The following is a 13,648-nucleotide window of genomic DNA, read 5'->3' as shown; positions in this document are numbered from 1 at the left end:
TTACATATCCTGGTGGATATGTATTAATAACCCCTACACATACATATTTTAATAAATAATATTAATATCTTGTCTGGCATTTGTGGGGTTTTTCCTATGTATGTCTGACTAAATAGGTGTCCTGAGGGCATCCTTTAAAATAAACTATAGAAAAAACCAGGTTTTTAAGACTGGAGACAAAAAACGTCTAAATGTTTCAGCTATCTTAAAGGTGATCATTAAAGGAAGTTAAAGCAGTTTTAAATTGGTATCTAAATGTTTTCATTTACATTACACAAATTTCATGGGCACTTAAAAGTAGAAAGTTGTACTCTAAGGTCTCCTGCAATTTCTATTAGTCTAGGGTATTTTTATTAATAGTGTGAGAAGATACTGAAACGGGCAATTTAGCATTTTAGGTAAAAATTAGAACACAGAAATTAAGGATGCAATTACCTAAATATAATTTTAATACTATTTGATAGGGTGTTTGACATATTTACCTGGGGTAAGCAGGTATGAGACAATATTTATAGAAATTCATGCCTACCTTTCTGCTTTTAGAGAGACTGCTAGAGAACAGGTGACAATCCTAGATCATGTGTGAAATGGTCCTAAATTTAAGTGACTTAATAGACCACAAATAAACAGTAGCAATTATCTGCAAGTGATTTCACCCAGTAAGGTTTAATCTTTCTTTTAAATCTAATATGAATATTCAGAAATTGAATCCTCTTTCTAGTTTAATTAAATAGTTTGTTTATGTTTGAGTGACATTTTCTTGCTACAAAGCAAATACTCTGAATTTGGGATTTTTCCTTATTTTTGTCATTAACCAGTTTGACTATTTCTAATTATGTTTTCCTTGCTGTTTGTGTATGTCATTTTGCAAACAAACACAAAGAAACCCCATATAGTTTTGCATTCAGCTCACAGAGGTATAATCTGTTCCCTTTGCTGGAGGAAATCCTCAGTGATGTGTTGCCAATATTTTAACAAGAGACTCTAACAAGTCATTCTCCCCTTAAGCCTGTGTTAAATCCTTGCATCAGGAGTATGTGTACTCCAGAGAGGAATGGCAATAGACTAATTTGTTTCCAATTTACTGTGAAAATGCATTCTCATAAACATAACCAAGAAAGATACGATCTTATTTGGCTAACAGACTGGTATGAATCACCTAGAAATATCTAGACTATGTTCCTTGGTAAAAACATACTAATGAAAAACCTGTGTGCAGACAGATTCGCTAGGAGAGCAGTGTGCTTTGAAACAGCGTGTGAGCAATACTGTCAGTCATTATCTGTTGAGGTGTAATACATGGTAAGGTGTTTGTTTTCCTCAAATGGTATCTTTCATTCAATAAACTCCTAAGAGTTCCCAAATTAAAAATGTTGTAGATATGGTACACACACACGCACACGAAAGGCCCAACTACAAAGTTTTGTATATTCTTAAAAAGTTTCCTCCTTCTCAAAATTGCATTATGACACCCTTATAATACCATTTTGTGTTTGTATTTCCCAGGGCAATTACAGGGGCTTAGGAAAGCACTATTGTATGAGGATTATCCTTAAGAGTTTTCAGAGAATGGGACTAACAGTGCTATATTCCTAAGGATCTTCCCACAAATAAGTGTTATAGGAAGAATGCAAACACTGCATAGGTCTTCTTCTGACAGTGGCTGAGAAACTCTCATGAGAGCCATAATCTTTAGACTATCATAAATTTAAGGAAAGAAATCTGTTGTTTTGTGCTGTTAGAACTGTTTTGCATTAAATGGATAAATGAATTATTTATTGGATGAAAAGAAAGGGATGCAACAGAAGCAACTGTGACACGTCCTGTTCTCCTATGCTCTAGCAGCAGCATTGTGTGATTTAAAATGGTGGCAGAGGCCTAATTTTTCTCTAAGGCCATGAAGCATACATCTCCTCAACAGTGGTTTTAAACTAGTATTTTCATTAAATACTATATTAAATTTGATTAATTTGAAAAGGTATTTAATAAAACTATCCATACTCTTAACCATGAATAGTCCCCAACAATTTAACTTAAAATAGCCTTAGTCTTTCTCATCAATAGGTACATAAAAATGTCATGAAAAGAGGATCACTTGTAAATTTAGCCTGGAGAAAGGGAGGCTCAGGAGAGACCTTATCACTCTCTACCCCTACCTGAAAGGAAGTTGTAGTGAGTTGGAGGTCAGTCTCTTCTCCCAGACAACAAGTGATAGGACCTGACAAAATACCCTCAAATTGTGCTAGGCAAGATTTAGATTGGATATTAGAAAAAATTTTATCACTGAAAGGTTGGTCAGGTGGTCTATTGGAGTAGACTCCCCAGGGAAGTGGTGGAATCACTGTCCCTGAAAGTGTACAAAAACCACATGGATGTGACACCTGGGGATGTGTTTTAGAGGTGGACTTAGCAGTGCCAGGTTAATGGTAGGACTCAATTTGTGACCATAGTGCAGGTAGGAGACAATCAAATATTAAAAAGGAGAGGCAAGTATAGATAGGAAGTTCATTTTCCTGAATGCACAAGAACAGTGATTGGAAAACCAAAAACGAGATATAAAGAATTAGGAGCAGACATTAATTCCCCTTGGGAGGGATACAAACAGCATTAATCTCTTTATCTCTGTTTGTGCTTAGTGTACTACTGTTCACGTCTCTTGCATTTGTTTCTTATGCTGAATAATGTTAATGTGGTGTCCTGGTTTGGGCCAGGAGAGTGTTATTTTTTTAGTAGCCAAGAGTGGGAATGGCTAGGACCCAGAGGTTATTCTATACCACCTCCCCTCATTTGCTGGGGATGGGGAAGGGGCTTCCTGCTGGGTCTGGCTAGTGTGGGCAGGGAGCAGTCATGAATTTTCACAGGTTTTCCAGGAGGGGTAAGCAAATACATGTGAATAGTCTGACTTTTTTCTCATATGCTCTGTCATTAGTACTTTGCTGTTACTGTTAACTGTCTTACCTATTTGCTGTTTCCAATAAACTGTTCTTATCTCAACCCATTATCTTTACCTTTGTGCCTCCAGTTCTCCTCTCCATTCAGTCTCACAGGGAGAGGGAAGAAGTGAGGGAGTAGCATGTGGTTTAGAGTGGTTTAGTGGGAACACTAAATTGGAAAATACCATTCCTAAACAACAACAGCTTTATTTGGCACCCAACATGAGGCACAAAGTGTTGAGGTGAGAACAGATCTGCCCAGAGCAGGTTGGAAAGAAATTTGATCTAAGCATTTGCTGTACTAGGTAATGAGGTCACAATGTTGCTTGGTCTGTTCATGTGTGTGTGGTACCTAACTCTGCATGTATTCCTGTATGTGCAATATGTGCTCCTCATGATGATATTTTTCAGAGCAGGGAGAGGGATCAGAATTGCTTTGTTGCTGTGCTGTGTGATACCAGCTTATGACACGATAACATCAAGGGCAATGAGGGTCATTGGGGATGTGTATTCAGTGTTGTTCTCCCACCCTTACCTCAGGTTCTACCTTTGAGAGTCCATTAACAATCATACCCTGTCTGCGTGGGGAACAGGGAAGGATGATTTTCCTCAGCTTTTCACCCCCTTTTCCTCCCTCAAGCCTGTTAAAACAGCTTTTGAGGATTTTGACTTTCCCTTGGATGTTAAGGAAAGCATATGCTTGTTGCTAGGTCTGCCAGGTCTCCTCAGTGCAGTCCACACCATGTTTAGAGCTACAAAAGAGATTTTTTAGGAGGGTCTTTCAGAGATATGTGCAAGGGTGGATAGCCATGAGTGGCATGGAAGATGGGAGAAAATGGGCCAGATTTTGAAGGACTATTCTGCTCCAATGGTTTGAAAGCTCACCCCTGAACAACTCAGGGCCCTGATAATGTAGCAGAATATTTGAAAGAAAAATGCTCTTGCCATTCCAGAGAGGCATGAAGTTATGCAATGAGCTGGGCCTTGGCTACTATTTACCAGACACTGCTTGTCACTAGGCAGCACCTTCAGGAGGAATTGGAGGAAAGCAGACCAATAAGCATTGTGGCCACTGAAACTGCAGCTGAACCAGAGGAACAACCCATGCTATTTGCAAATGCCTTTAGACAAAAGAAGAAATTAAAGACCAAATCGGTTCACTTAGTGAGGGATGAAGAGGAAGTAGGGCCCTCACAAAATTATTATTTATTTGCTGTTTCCAGTAAATTGTTTTTATCTCAACCCATGATCTTTACCTATTGAGCCTCTAATTCTCAACTCCATTCCACTGCAGTAGGAGTGGAAGGGGGAGGGAGGAGTGAGAGAGCAGCATCTAGTTTGGAGTGGTTCAGTGGGAACACTGAATTGGGGAATACCATTCCTAAGCCGTGACACATAGTAGTAGCCTGATAGAATAGATCCACACATTCTGGATATCCTTACAAGGCGATATATCAGATATATTTTGGCCCCCTGAACTAAGTGAATATTTTGACATGGAAGTCAATGAATTCAGCATTTCATTGGTCTCCTGTCTTTTATGAGATGCATAACGTTAGCCATTCCAACTATATATATTACAAAACCACCCTGTTATTTAAGATCTGTCCTTTAACTTTCATTCCTTCCTGCCAACAGTCTACCGTGTGCGGTGGTGCATACTCATTTTCACTTAATGATCAGGAAATTGATTAGAATGCAAAGAAGGATAACAAAGTTGATTAAAAGCTTCCCAACACTCTATTGCAGAAAAAAAGCTTTAAAAACTAAATATGTCTGGCTTGGTTAATATATAAAGGAAAGGTGATAATGTGAAGAAATATCTGATGCTGTCTGCATTTCAAAGGAAAGTATAACAGACTGTTACAGGAAGAATTGGAAGGAATGGTATGAGAATACCCACATGAAAACAGTGTTTTGAACTTGACAGAATAAAATTCAGGCAGTGGATCAGATCAACAACAGACTGAAAATGATGGAAAACCTCAAATATTATGCCTCATTTCATCTTTTCATAATACTTTTCAAAGAAATAACAAGATGGCATTGTTTAGAGTGTGGAGCTCAGAATGGTGAATTCTAATTTGAGCTTGGTTACTGACTCATAAGTGAAGGGATTATTTCCTTCTAGGCAAGAATTCCTAAGTATAATGTGGTGATAATAAAAGCCAACTTACTTTTAGGAATGCAGGGAAGAAAAAGTAGATTTAAAATATGAAGTAAATTTATAAAAATGAAAATGGCATGTGTATCAGGATTTTCTGACTCTTGCCTAAAGCAGTAATTTGATTTCTTCAAGGCATCACAGAATATAGATATTGCAGTAGAACACTGAGGGTAAAAGAAAACATTTTGAGTTTTACTCTGGAGCAGATTGGAGTTTCAATGTCACTTGAAAAAAATAGAATACATATAAGGTATTTTTAAACACTGAGTTGTCTCAAAAGCAATATATCTATATATAAACATATACATAAGGTAAGAAATGCAAAATCAAGAGTTTGATCAAATTATTCATAAAACCTTCAAAGCTCTATGAATATGACAGGCCCTTAAAATTGATATAAACATTACCTAATAATTGAAGGTAATAAAATAGGGCTGCCATTCTTCCATCCACAAGAAAGAAAATTATTTTTAAAAACTGTATGGCTCAGATTATGTCTCAGATTATTTGCTATTGTGACTGCTTTAAAGGGTTTTAAAAGATTAATTACTATTAACAAACTTAGCTTCTGTAAGACTCTAAATAATCATCTGCTTTAATTCAGATAACCATTTCTGAAGACAGGACACAAGTTAATTTCTCTAGTGGTCACCAGGAATCAGCTTCACTAGGTCTGGGTGTTTGCATCCTTGTGATAGTGTCCTGTATGATCTAGCATCAGTGAAACACAAACAGCATTAATTAAACAAAAAAAAGCATTAATTAAACAGAAAAAAAAACCAGTTTTAAGAGAGGGAACATGGCTAACAGTAGGTAAATCTGACTCCTTAATCAGACCATCAAGTATAGTAGTGTGTGCTTGCAGACCAGAAAGCCAATGGTATCCTGAGCTGCATCAAAAGCAGCGTGGCCAGCAGGTCAAGGGAGGGGATTTTGCCCCTCTACTCTGCACTAGTGAGACCACATGGGAAGAGCTGTGCCCAGCTCTGGTGCCCTCAGGAAAAACATTGATCTGTTGGAGCAAGTCCAGAGGAGGGTCATGAAGGTGATTAGAATGATGGAAGAGCTCATCTATAAGGAAAGGATGAGAGAATTGGGATTGTTCATCTTGGAAAAGGCTCTGGGGTTACCTAATTGTAGCCGTCAAGTACCTGAAAGGAGCCTAAAAGAAAGATGGAGAGAAACCTTTTGCACAGCTCTGTACTGATGGGACAAGGAGGAATGTCTTTAAATGGGAAGAGAGTGGGTTTAAATTAGATGAAAGGAAGAAATTCTTTACTTTGAGGGGGGCTGAGGCACTGGAACACGTTGCTCAGAGAAGTTGTGGATGCTCCATCTCAGGAAGTGTTCAATGCCAGGTTGGATGAGAATTTGAGCAACCTGGTCTAGTGGAAGGTATCCTTTCTCACAGCACAGAGGTTGGAACTAGATGTTCTTCAAGGCCCCTTACAGGTCAGACTTGCTTCCATTGGCAAATGTAGTGCAAGGGAACTTGTAGTATCAGCAGCTCTTTGCTCCTTCACTTCTGAATGAACTGAGAATTAACAGCTTCAACAGATGTATTTCTAGAAATCACAAAAAAACTGTATTCATTTCAACAAGACCTTATTTATGAAATTATAAATGTAAACAATTATATATTTAAGCTGGAATATGATGAAAAATGTATTGACTGTTCTGATGGTAAAAACAAGAAAAATAATTGAAGATATTTTAAATCAGAATCATTATAACATTTATAGTAGCTGAGTTATAAATCCTTCATGACAGGGAAATGGATTTTTAAAAGAAAATTGCATAGGATTTCTTCCAGAGGTATTTTTGTGAACATCTCCTGAATACATTTCTGTAAAGGCTATCAGAAAATTTGTAAGATCCCAATAGAATGAAAAAAAAAATTAAAATGAACTGAAAAGTTAAACATCTTTTTTCATTTTATGAGTGAATACTGATCAGATAAATTTAGTTATCAATTGAGATTACTGAAAGATGAAACAATGATATAGAAGGTTAACTAGGACAACCTGATCATTTTCTTTCTCCTGCTGTGTATTACAGATTACATTCTTTGCATTTTATGCAGTCATCCCAAAGTCAAGATTGCATCAAAGGCAATAATCATGTTTGACTGAAAATGTATCCTATTTAACTTTAATGGAATAAGGTTTTTCATTAATTACCCTCACTGTTTGATATTTGTACCTTATGCCCTTAATGAATTTGCCTGGCTTCAGCTTCCATTGATTTTTAGTTAATGGTTCTTTCTTTTCTGTGCTAAAGAGATTTTTATTAATGACTGTATTACTTCTAAGGAATACATAAACAATAATCAAGTAATTTCTTAGTCTTCTTTTCATATGTGGAATTGGCTTTATTTTTAGCTATACTTTGCTGAAAAAAAGGGTCTTCTTGGTTGTAAAGAGCAAGGTAAACCTGTTTCCTGCACAGATTTGCTTCACCCAATATGCAGAATTATACAGTGACCCAAATTTGGAGAACAGTGCTTGACAGCACTTTCAGTGTAGCCTTCTGTATGAAGAGTAAGCAGGACATCACTTTTTATATTTTAACAACTCTAAAGAGGTGGTTATTAGAAGAGCGAGCAATATTTTGGTACTAACAATAATGCCTTATGAAAGAAAATGTAAAACCCCTGTCCGTATACACAAGTTCCTACTTCATACTCACTCCATGAATAATGCCAAGGATTAAAGCAATTTACAAAAAAATGTTTTCATTACTAAAATGTAGTTGCAGAATGCAATGTACATGTCTCACCATTACGATCCTCAATACTTTCTCAGAAATACTTTCTCATATGTCAAGTTATGATGTGTCTAATTATGCACTAACAGTTCTGTTTCTACAGAATGTTATTTTAAAGTATACAAGATAGTGTGGGATCCAGGTCCTCAGAATAACTGTCCCATTCTGATCAGTATTTACTGACATTTTTTTGTTTGAAAATGTTAGCACCAGAGATTATTTATTCGGGGTAATGATTAAAATTTTATTCAGAGTAGATATTTTATGTATGCAGGTAACACATAGAATATACTCCATTAATATAATAAAAATATAATATAACATATTATATTATACATGAGTATATAATGTTAATCACTTGTCGGTCTTAGAGACAAATATTAGAAACATTACCACATGATGGTGATTTGCATGGATAAACACTTCTGATAACTCACTTATCCATTTGTTAATTTTTTTAATGGAGGCATTATCTGTATTCTACAGTTTTAGTTGTTGAAGCAGAATACAGTTTAGCACTCGTCAATTAAAAAAATAAAGTACCTTCATCATCAACCATTCTAATGTGCATGAAGAATTAACTCATGTTTTTTGGCAAGGTCTATTTTCTGTTTTATCAAACTGACAGGGACTAATTGTATTCTTTTACTCTTTATCAGTCAAGCTGTGTATGTATATTCCATTAATGTGCCAATACTAGATGTCAGACTAACTGTCCTAAAGAGATAATATTATCATCTTTGTTGAAGAATATTTAATGTGTAGTGTTAGTTTCCAAATGTCAAAGAGTTTGAGTACTACCTGTTTTATCAATAATTACAACTTAGAGCTAAAATTTGGAGAAAAAAAGTGTACTGTTATGGTCTTGACACCTACAGAGCAGTATATGGCACTAAAAGGCATCAAATAAAGGAAGAGACTGTGTTATCCAATAAAACATTCCCTATAATTAAATAAAGGTACATTCCTCCAGATCTGAGCTATAAAACTTTTTTTCTAAGTAATAAACAGGGTAAAATGAACTCCATCATCTCAAAACTTTCCTTTATGTATTTTCATGGAAAATTTCAGGACAGTGTGAAATTATCATTAAATTTCTTCTTTACATATATCCTCTACGATAGACAACTTCACAGACACTTCACAAATCTGACACTACCTCTCATCTTGATTTCCCTTAATGAAAGTGGGGCAGTCACCACATCTGAAAGCTGAAAGAAAAATGATATGATGTGCTAGTTCTTCACCTATGAATCCCCATTACTCTAGAAGAGCTTTCATTGTTCATATCACAAAGTATCTGCAGAATTTAATTCTGGAAAGATCATACTTTCTAGTCTCAGTCATGATTTAACAAGGCTTTGCAGCCAGTGCACCAACATCCTGCGTACCCTGAAAGTGTGCGCCAATCTTTAAGATAGTGTTGGAAGGAAGGTCATCTGTTTTCTACATGACAAATGAACTCAAAAGAGAAATGCATTCAACTTCAAGCTTTCCAATACCTTACCTCTTGTTAGTATAATCTTGAACCTTCTGCTGTGTTAACAGTGGGGAAATGTATGGAGAAACTACAAATATTTCATTCTCTGGTGAAGAAGCAAACCTGTTTTGGCAATCAGCATCACAAGATAGTGTTTGGGAAGCAGCTCTGTGGCTGCCACTGAACCTCTTTTAGATAGAGCATGAAGTCAAGGACACTGCTGGGATCCTTTTCTTTTCCACTCACGACTACAATTTTCCTGGCTCATCTGTCTGCCATATTCAATGTTTTCCTATTTTGGCTATTCAAAAGCAGGCCTAGTCATCCTCTTTCCAAGTACACCTGAGAAGCAGATTTATTTATTTAGGAATTATAAGGACTGGGAAATAATTTTCGGTTACAGATCAAGCATATGTGTTAAAATGGCATAACTTTTACAAAAGAAGGTAAGAAGAATCCTTAGCTATAGAAAAAAAAAAAAAGAGTGTCATCATTCTTTTGTATTTGCAAGAGAGAAATGGCACTGTATATACCATTGTGCTAATTCTTACATGCCATTTATCTGTGTACTTTTGTCCATTTGATAAATCTAGCATGCATGGATGATTTTCTGCCTGAGCCCTTGGGATAAGAAGGTGTTGTTTATTCATTAACTAGGAGTAAATGATTCAAACTCAGCAATAGAGATAATGGTTCAAATTGGGGAATGTTAACCTCTATTAACCTCCATTTTACACTTCCTATACCTTGTCCAAATTGCTTTGATCTTTTGGTAATATTTCATGACAGTCTTTTTGACAATAGGATTTTTCAATTTAGGAAAAGGATAATAGTTTGTTTATTTGTTCTGTTATCCTGTGTAATGAAGGAAGTATAGATTGTATTTTACAAGCCAGAAATGAGAAGATACTTTTGCTAATTCTGTAAATAATTAACATAAAATTGAGCTTTTGACAATGAATTAATTTATGGTTAATTATGAATTAACCATAAAAACCCCAAATTGAAACTGTTAATAATTTTCCATATGACCTATGATGAGGTATCACAAAATCTATGAGGCAAAAGTAAAACAGAAGTGTTTTTTATTCTAAATTTCAGACTTAAAAAATCACAACTTATGATTTTGTGTAATTTTAGCCAGATGGGTTTCCATCAATATGACTCAATAGTGAAATGTTGCATACAACTTCACACTCATGCCAGAAAATTATTTGCAATTTTAGCAGAATGTTGTCATGGAATCATTCAATATCCTGAATTGGAAGGGAACCAAGAAGATCATAAAGTCTAGCTCCTGGCTCTGCAGAGGACAGCCCCAAAAATCACACACATGAAGTCCAAACACTTCTTGAACTCTGGTAAGTTGGTGCTGTGACCACTTCCCTGGGGAGGGTGGTGAGTTGACCCTGGCTGGACACCAGATGGCTGGACACCAGATGCCACCACCAAGCCATTCTACTATTCCCCAGACGGACAGGAGAGAGAAAATAAGATGGAAAACAACTCATAGGTTGAGATAAGACAGTTTACTAAAGAAAAAGCAAAAATTTGAGTGCATGTCTGGGTTTTGACACCAAAAAGACTGTAGGGGATTGACCCTGGCTGGATGCCAGGCACCCACTAATTCCTCATTATCACTCCCCTCCACAGCTGGACAGGGGAGAGAAAATATAATGAAGGGTCCATGAGCTGAGATAAGGACTGGGAGAGATCACTCACCAGATACCATCATGGGAAAAACACACTTGAATTAGAGAAATTAATTGAATGTATTACCAACAAAATCAGAGCAGGCTAATGAGAAGTAAAATAAAAAAAACCTTTCCCCCACCCCTCCCTCCTTCTCAGCTCTACCTCTTCCCCCCTAGTGGTGCAGGGACACAGGGAATGGGGGATACTGTCAGTTTGCCACAGGTCGCTCCTGCCACTGCTCAGGGTGAGGAGTCCATCTCCACCTCTAATGTGGGGTCTGTCCCATGGAAGGCAGTTCTCCATGAACTTCTCCAACATAAGTCCATCCCACTAGCAACAGTTCCCCACAGACTGCTCCACAGGGTGCAATCCCTCAAGGACAGGCTGCTCCAGGGTAGGTCCCCTACAGGGCTACAAGTCCTACCAAGAATCCTGTTTCGGAGTGGGCTCCTCTCTCCACAGGTTTGCAGGTCCCTTCCAGGAGTCTGCTCCAGCACGGACCTCCCATGGGTTCACAGCCTCCTCTCAGGCATCTACCTGCTCCCTCATGGCTCTCCTCCACAGGCTGTGGGTGGATCTCTTCATTCCTGTGGTCCTCCATGGGCTGCAGGGGCACAGCTGCCTCATCATGGTCTTTACCACAGGCTGCAGGTGAATCTCAGCTCCAGTGCCTGGAGCACCTCCACCCCCTCCTTTTTCACTGACCTTGGTGTCTGCAGGGCTCTTCCTCTCACATGTTCCTCTCATCCTTCTCTTCTCTGGCTGTAATAGCATCTGTGCAGTAACTTTTCTTCTTCTTCTCCTTCTTCTTGAATATGTTATCACAGAAGCATTACCACCATTTCTGGTTGGCTCACCCTTGGCCAGTGGCACATCTGTCTTGGAGCTGTCTGGCATTGGCTCTGCTGGACATGGAGAAAGCTTCTAGCAGCTTCTCACAGAAGCTACCCCTCTAACAAAACCTAGTCATGCAAGCCTAATACAGGGAGCCTGTTCCAGTGCCCAACCACTCTCTGTGTAAAGAACCTTTTCCTAAATAGAAACCTAAACCTCCCCTGACACAACTTCAGGCCATTCCCTCAGGTCCTGTCACTGGTCACCACAGAGAAGAGATCAGTGTCTGCCCCTCTTCTTCCCCTCAAAAGGAAGTTGTAACTGCAATGAGGTCTCCCCTCAGTCTCCTCTTCTCCAGGCTGAACAGACCAAGTGACCTCAGCCTCTCTTCGTACAGCTTCCCGTCACGGCCTTTCACCATCTTCATTGCCCTCGTTTGAACACTTTCTAATAGCTTAATAGTACCCAAAACTGCACACAGCATTTGAGGTGAGGCCATCCCAGTGAAGAGCAGAGAAGGACAATCTTGCCCGACTTGCCTCCCTTGCCTGACTGGAGATGCTGTGCCTGATGCACCCCAGGAAACAGCTCACCCTCCTGGCTGCCAGAGCACTGCTGACTCAACTTTCCATCAACCAGGACCCCCAGGTTCCTTTCTGCAGCACTGCTTCCCAACTTCTCATTCCCCAGTCTGTCTGTACATCCAGGGTTGCCCCATCCCAGGTGCAGAATCTGGCACTTGATTTTGTTAAACTTTATATACTTGCTGATTGCCCAGCCCTCTAATCCAGCTCTCTCTCCCCTGCTTGCCTATAGCATGACATGTTATCCAGCTGAATGCTGGTCATTTAATCCAGAAGGATACTGTGAGAGACAGTATCAAAAGCTTTACTGAAATCCTAAAAGATTACATCAGCTGGTTTCCCTTGGTCAGTTAGGTGAGTTACCTTGTCATAAAAATAAATTATGTTTGACAAGCAGGACTTCCATCATGAAGTCATGCTGACTGTGACCAATGACTGCACTGTTCTTCAGGTGTTTTTCAATACCTCTCTGAATTATCTTCTCCATAATTTTACCAATCACTGAATTGAGACTGACAGGCCCATAGTTTCCAGGGTCATCCTTTTTTGCCCTTCTTGAAAATTTGGACAACATTAGACAGCTTCCAGTCCACTGGGACCTTCCCAGATTCCTACAACTGTACAAAAATCATAGAGAGATGCCTTGCGATGACACAATCTAGCTCTTTTAGTATTCTTGAATCCTATCAGGCCTCATAGACTTATAGGGATCTAGCTGGAGCAGTAGGACCTGCACAAGTTCCATGTCAAATGGGAGTTGATCATGCTTGCAGTCATGGTCCTCCAGCTCAGAGCACTAGCAGCCCCTTTACTCCACAGTTAGTGTTGAAAACAGAGGCATGAAACATCTCTGCTTTGTCTATGTCCCTGTTTGTGAGATGACCATCCCCATTCTGTAATGGGATGATTTAATTTCTGTACCGCCTTTTGCTATTAATATATTTTAAAAGACTCTTTCTTATTCCCTCCTACAGTATTGTCCAGCTTTAACTCCAGCTGAGCTTTGGCCACATGAATTTTCTCCCTCCAGAGGCATCCCTGCAGTCCTCCCATGTCAGGTGACCTTGCTTCCACTGGACATACACCTTCTTTCCTTGCCTTATTTTGAAAAAGAGATCTTTGCTCAGTGAAGCTGACTTTCTTCCTTGTCTGCTTGACTTTCAACATTTTGGAATTGCCTGCTCCTGTG

Source organism: Corvus cornix, chromosome 1 (genome assembly GCF_000738735.6).
Source record: "Corvus cornix cornix isolate S_Up_H32 chromosome 1, ASM73873v5, whole genome shotgun sequence".
Lineage (NCBI taxonomy): Eukaryota > Metazoa > Chordata > Aves > Passeriformes > Corvidae > Corvus > Corvus cornix.
This window is presented reverse-complemented; position numbering follows the sequence as displayed.